A 5,835-nucleotide genomic window follows, 5' to 3' on the forward strand; every position below is an offset into this window, starting at 1 on the left:
GAGGAGCGAGAATGGTGGCATGCGAGGAAAGAGAAGGTGACGGGAGGAGATGGGGACAGGGAGCCGCAGGCGGTAGGGCCTAGTGATGACATCAGGAAGGCAACAGTGGAGGGGCAGGAATTCTACAAGGGTAGGGAATCAAAAGATTCCAAGGAATCTTCTAAGTATTTGAATTTCCTTTAGAGCACTCCAATATGTAACGTATGTGCCCATGATTTAGAGAAAATCGCAAGAAAGGGGGAATATGGTAGGATGATTGTGAAAAGGAAAGTGATGTGATGAGGTGAGTGAGGCCAAGTGGCATTGAAGGTAATGTGATGAGGGCAAGTGGCATGAGGGACGGTGTCGGAGATGGGCGAGCTCACAACGTGGCAACGAGGAGGTCGTTGTAGGGCTATTTGCGTGCAGAGAGACAAATGGACGTCTGCTTGAGGTGGTGGTGGAGAGGGCTCGCCTGATCGTGCATACCACCCTCACGCACTCTCTCCATAGTGCCCTAGAGAGGGACGTGTTTGTGTTCAACTCCTCACTATTAAAGTTGCAAGTCCAACACATCTCTTTGAATAAGGTGGGAACAAAGGTATGTTGGCATGGTAGCATGATGGCACGGTAGCTTAGGGATGATGACTTGACATCATTTTGGATGGTCAAACACCTCTACATCATTAGCTATACACGTTGAGGACTCTACAACAATTACCTAGAAGTTTGGTGGAAAAGTACCTAAAAGGTAGGAGCAATCTTCAGAGGTGCAACAGGCAGATTTATAGGGATAATATCAACCACCTACAGCAATAATCTCGTGGAGCAATACAAAGAGAAGTTGTTCTACTCAATATGCACTACAATCTAGTCAGAGGATTTATCCTAATTTGACTCCTTCCATTTCTGGTGAAGGTGCCAAGTTGGCTGCCTGCAGGGTTGCAAATTACACAGAGAAGCTAACCTACCAACTTGGGAGCTACCTACTTGGAGATACAGCCAGGAAGGGAAAGCCATGATCCCTTCCTGAGCTGTGAAGAAGATAGGTTACCCACACTATGATGCATCTACCTATCAAAGGGATCCACGACTTACAGGTAAAGCATGGTGGTGGAGCCACTTTCAAGCTTCGTTTTGATATTAAAGGTATTGGAATTGGCATCCGTATGTGGAAGTTATGATTTTTTTGGTGGCGGGTTTTCACTTGTAACTTTGGGCTAGAATTGTTTCAATGCAAGTGGTCAATTTGACCGTAAATTTGGTCTCTGGACTCCCCAAGGTCTGTATATCACCACTACGAACTCACTTTTCAAAATTTTAAACTCCAAAATTTGAGAGATTCCAGTCATAGAGGGCAGTTCCAGTGTCTAGGCGATTCCAGTATGCCAGTCAGACTAAAATCGCTTTTTTTTTTTTCTCAATTTTTAGATTTGAGGGTATGTTTGTACTCCCTTTGGTTTCAAGATCCCAAATATGTAAAATCATGTCATTTGGACTAGTGAAAATCCAGCGATTCCAGTCCACGTGATTCTAGATGACCCTGTTCTGAACCGATTCCAGCTGGGAGCAGTTCGATTCAAAGTGAGTCCAGTGAAAAAGTGCCAATCTGTCACTGTCAGCTTTGACAAATTGGTACAATCAATTCTTGAGAAACTTTATGTTGTCCATAGTCGAAAGTACTTTCGTAAGGCCTCTTTAATGCTCCAAAATTGTCAATTTTCAGTTACAGTTTTCAGATGTAACTGTTTGAAAACTAACAAGTCAGCCTATAGGTAGGTCTGGCAGCTATCACTCTCATCTTTTCCATTAGAACTGCTTCAATTTTTTGGGGATTTTTTCAACTTTGAGCATATTTTTGGAATCCTTAGAGCATGTAGCTTCCAAATCTGGTCTTAGTTTTAAACAACTAACCATATTTTTAAGCGATGAGTTATGTGGCATGCAAGCGTGGCAATGACTAGCTGCCATGCTGTACGACCATGTAATTCGTCGTCGTGTCCTTGGCAACCTTCCCCACCCATTACGTGAGGTGGGCACCACATATGTAGCATCATAGAAAAAAATGTTGCACTCAAGAAGCTCTGAAGCTGAGCAGCCTGAACAAACCCTAGCACAGTGCGAATACACTTGTTGGACACTAACTCAACATCAAATTGCAACCATAAACACATCATTTGATCACACACTAATGGGGGTTGAAAGAGATATAGAACTCATCGCTTTAGAAAAGGAGAAGCTTGCACCTGTCCATGGACGTGTTGTCTTGTGTTGTGGAAGTAAGCAATGTTTTGAAAGCCACTTATGTCCCTTCTGAAGACAAAGGAACCAAAATCCGAACTACTCGGAGCCAGATCTGCTGCGCCTGAGGGCAATCCTATAAGCAATGCCGCTGGCTGGGTCTCCAGTTGATGGCCGCAGCAAGGGCAGGTCGCCGGATGGTCGCTGTAGATAAGCCAAGAGCCGACTGCAGTGCCCCTGTGAGCAACCAGCCACTGGAAGGTGGCAATCCTGCGAGCCTGCCTGCAAGCCCACAACCGCGACCAGAAGTCTGCAAGGAACTCCTAAGTCAACCCCTGGCGTTGCCAATGCTCTGCTGCTGCTCGTGTAGCTGAACGACGGGCAGTAAGAATATGTCTACCCAATCTGACAGTGTACTGGGAAAACGGTGTGCCTGGGGTATCAGGAGAAGCAAATGGGTCATGCCACAACCATTCTCCGGGGTCCCATTGCAGTCGAGAGAGAGGTCGTGCACCATAAGCCCAAATCCTCCAGTCATCCTCAATCTCTGATGGGTCAGGATCAATGAACCACTTCCGAGTAGCTATGGCTACCACTCGGATCTGCTGGAAAATGCACTCTGCCACAAGAGGCGACTCAGACTCTGTCCGCAATAGCATGCCCTCTACCTGGACCTCAAAAAACAAGCAGCGGCCTGAATCCGCGCAAGCCCGTACTGCGATCAGCACCTCCAAGTGTGTAAAGGCCCCCATCCAAACCGGAGCCTGAGGCTCGAAAGACACCCTCCATGCGGTCGTGATAGACTCTTGGATCTCTGACCCCCCCCCCCCGCATATGGCTCAAGCGCTCCGCCTGAATGTCCGCTGTAAGGCCCTCAAACTGTAGCCAATCACCATAGTTGTGTGCAGGGCCCATTGTCATGGCCCCCCAAGCCACATGAGAGCAACTCCCAATCATGAGTCCCTGCTCTGTGCGAAGCCTGGGGTTCCAAACAAGAGGTTGGCGCCTCTATGCAAACCACTCCTCATCTCCGTGAAAATCCAATGAATCTCACCAGGCCAAGGTCCTCCAATAGGGGGTGACCGGTCGTGAAGACGTTGTAAAAGCAGCTCTTTCCAGGGCTCAGCGCCTGGAAGTAGCCCCCGGACCACCAGCTTCCCGAGAAGCGCCCGGATCTGGTGAACAGGATCTATGATGCCTAACCCTCCCTTGTCCAAGGGAAGAGTGATAACTGCCCAGGCTACCTTGGCCTGGGCGGGCTGTCCATCGCGCCCAGACCAAAGGAAATTCCTGATCAGTTGTTGAACCTGGCCGATACAAGAACTAGAGAAAATCCAGCAAGAAGTGATATACCACATCGTCGCCATAGAACCTGATTTGCCACCACAACCCACCCAGCTAGAGAGAGCTGAGCGATGCTCCAATACAGTAGTTTCTTCTGAATGCTCAGAAGAAGAGGGGCAATCTGCTGCTCTGGTGACAAATCAAGGCCGACCTGGCAACCCAAATATCGCACCGCAGTGCCAGGGGGAATCCATCTGAAACCAAGGTCAGGACTCCACGCTGGAATGGGGGAGCTACTGATCCAAAAGGCCACTGTCTTACGCCAATTGATCAGCGCCCCTGAAGCCACACAAAAGACCTGCAGAGCACACTCTGCTCTCATGAGATTGGCCTCCTGGCCATGCAGATATAACCCAGTGTCATCAGCAAACTCAGAATCCAGCAAATCCTCACCTCCAACAGGGAGCTAGATACCCCGTAACCCAACCTCCTCAGTAGTCAGATACATGCTCAAAGCCTCTGCGAAGAAAAGGAAGAGGAAAGGTGCAAAGGGGCATCAAGTTGATGCGGTGGCATTCTACGAATAGATCAACTGATGCAATATTTAGGGTGCCCGTTGATTCAAAGGCTTGGAGGCACATTGAAGATACCTGGCCTCATTTTAAGAGTGAACCACGCAATTTGCGTTTGGGCATGGCAATGGATGAAGTCAATCCATTTGGGTTGAGAAGCTCGTCATGGAGCACTTGGCCTGTGTGCCTTGTCAATTACAACCTCCCACCGTGGCTTACCATCAAGAAGGGCCATCTAATATTAGGCTTGATTGTGCCTGGTAAGTTCAAGGCAAATAACATGGATGTTTACCTCGCCCCACTAGTGGACAAGCTGCTGGAGTTATGGCATGGGATCAACGTTACAAATGCGGTTGAACCAATGGGGCAACAGCATGCGAGGATCCATGGACTTCTAATGTGGACTATGCATGATTGGCCAGGATACGGTGAAGCTTCTCGTAATGGTATTTTGATTTACAAAATTCTCGCTTCTCGCAAGAACTACGTTTATCTCTTAATATATGCAGGACTTACAACTTCGGGATACAATGCATGTCCAATTTGCGGGCCCTCGTTGGATGTGCGCTATTCTGCCTTGCTTTGAAAGACTATTTATCAAGGCCACCATCGAAGGTCAGCTTGGTCGCGTCGAATGTCGTCCTATGCATATACAAGAGTTGCGTTGTCGTTGGGAGAAACATGAGGGGCAAACCGTTCCAGGAATGAAGCGTTTGTCCATTCTACATACGTTGTCGTACTGGGGTGATCTACTAATTAACCATTTGCTGTATCCAATGTATATATTCAAAAATGCGGGAGAGCTTACCTAGAAGACAATCACAGGAATGAAAGACAATCGAGCACAACGAGATGATTTGCAATCAGTTGGAAAGATGCCAGAGCTGTGGCCTTTCACCAATGCAGCAGGCCAAACAAAGCTTCCAAGAGCGCCATGGGTACTGCTGAAAAGCGAGGAGCGGCAAGTCAAAAGGGTGACAGAGTTCAGGATGCCAATAGGATGCATGCGGTGTCTCAAGATAGCATTCACCCCTGATGATCAACTGTCAGGACTGAAATCGCACGACTTGCATAAGTTCATGTAATTTATTCTTCCAATTCCGATCAAGGTGTGTTTAACGGAAGAGGTTCGATCCTGCATATACAAGATTTCAGAGCTAGTGCGGTGGATCTCTTCCAAGGAGATACGAGTGGAATACATTGCAGTACCAAGGGCTCACTCCATTGAGGCAGTTTGCATGATGGAGATGTATCTACCCATGAGTTGCCTAACTATCCAAATGCACTTGCTCGTTCATGTAGTAGATGAGGTTGCAATGGAAGGTACAGTCCACAGCCGTTGGATATTCTTCTTAGAACGGTTCATGAAAACACTTAAGGGTTTTGTTCGCCAAAAAGCGCGTCCAAAGGGGAGCATGGTAGAAGGATGGCTGGTGCACGACTCTCTTGTTTTAACGACTGAATTCCTATCCGTTTTTGACCCAGAAATGCCTCGTCTATGGAGCGATGAGGAGGATGCAAGATTGTCGGAGAGGAGGCACAGGGGCAAGGGGTGCCGAAGAAAATGGATGACGTTATGCGAGAAAAGATCATGAAGTTCTCTATACTAAACTAAGAGCCAATGCAAAAATGGCTTGAAAGGTACGAAGAAGAGAAGAGTAGACGCAATAAGGAGCGACACGATTTCATGCGAAGTGGAAGAGTTGGCTATTGGATGTGACTAGAGGTATCATAGATACATGGCATGGTGGTCGCATGG

Source organism: Adiantum capillus-veneris, chromosome 26 (genome assembly GCF_014529385.1).
Source record: "Adiantum capillus-veneris isolate H3 chromosome 26, ASM1452938v2, whole genome shotgun sequence".
In the NCBI taxonomy this organism is placed as follows: domain Eukaryota; kingdom Viridiplantae; phylum Streptophyta; class Polypodiopsida; order Polypodiales; family Pteridaceae; genus Adiantum; species Adiantum capillus-veneris.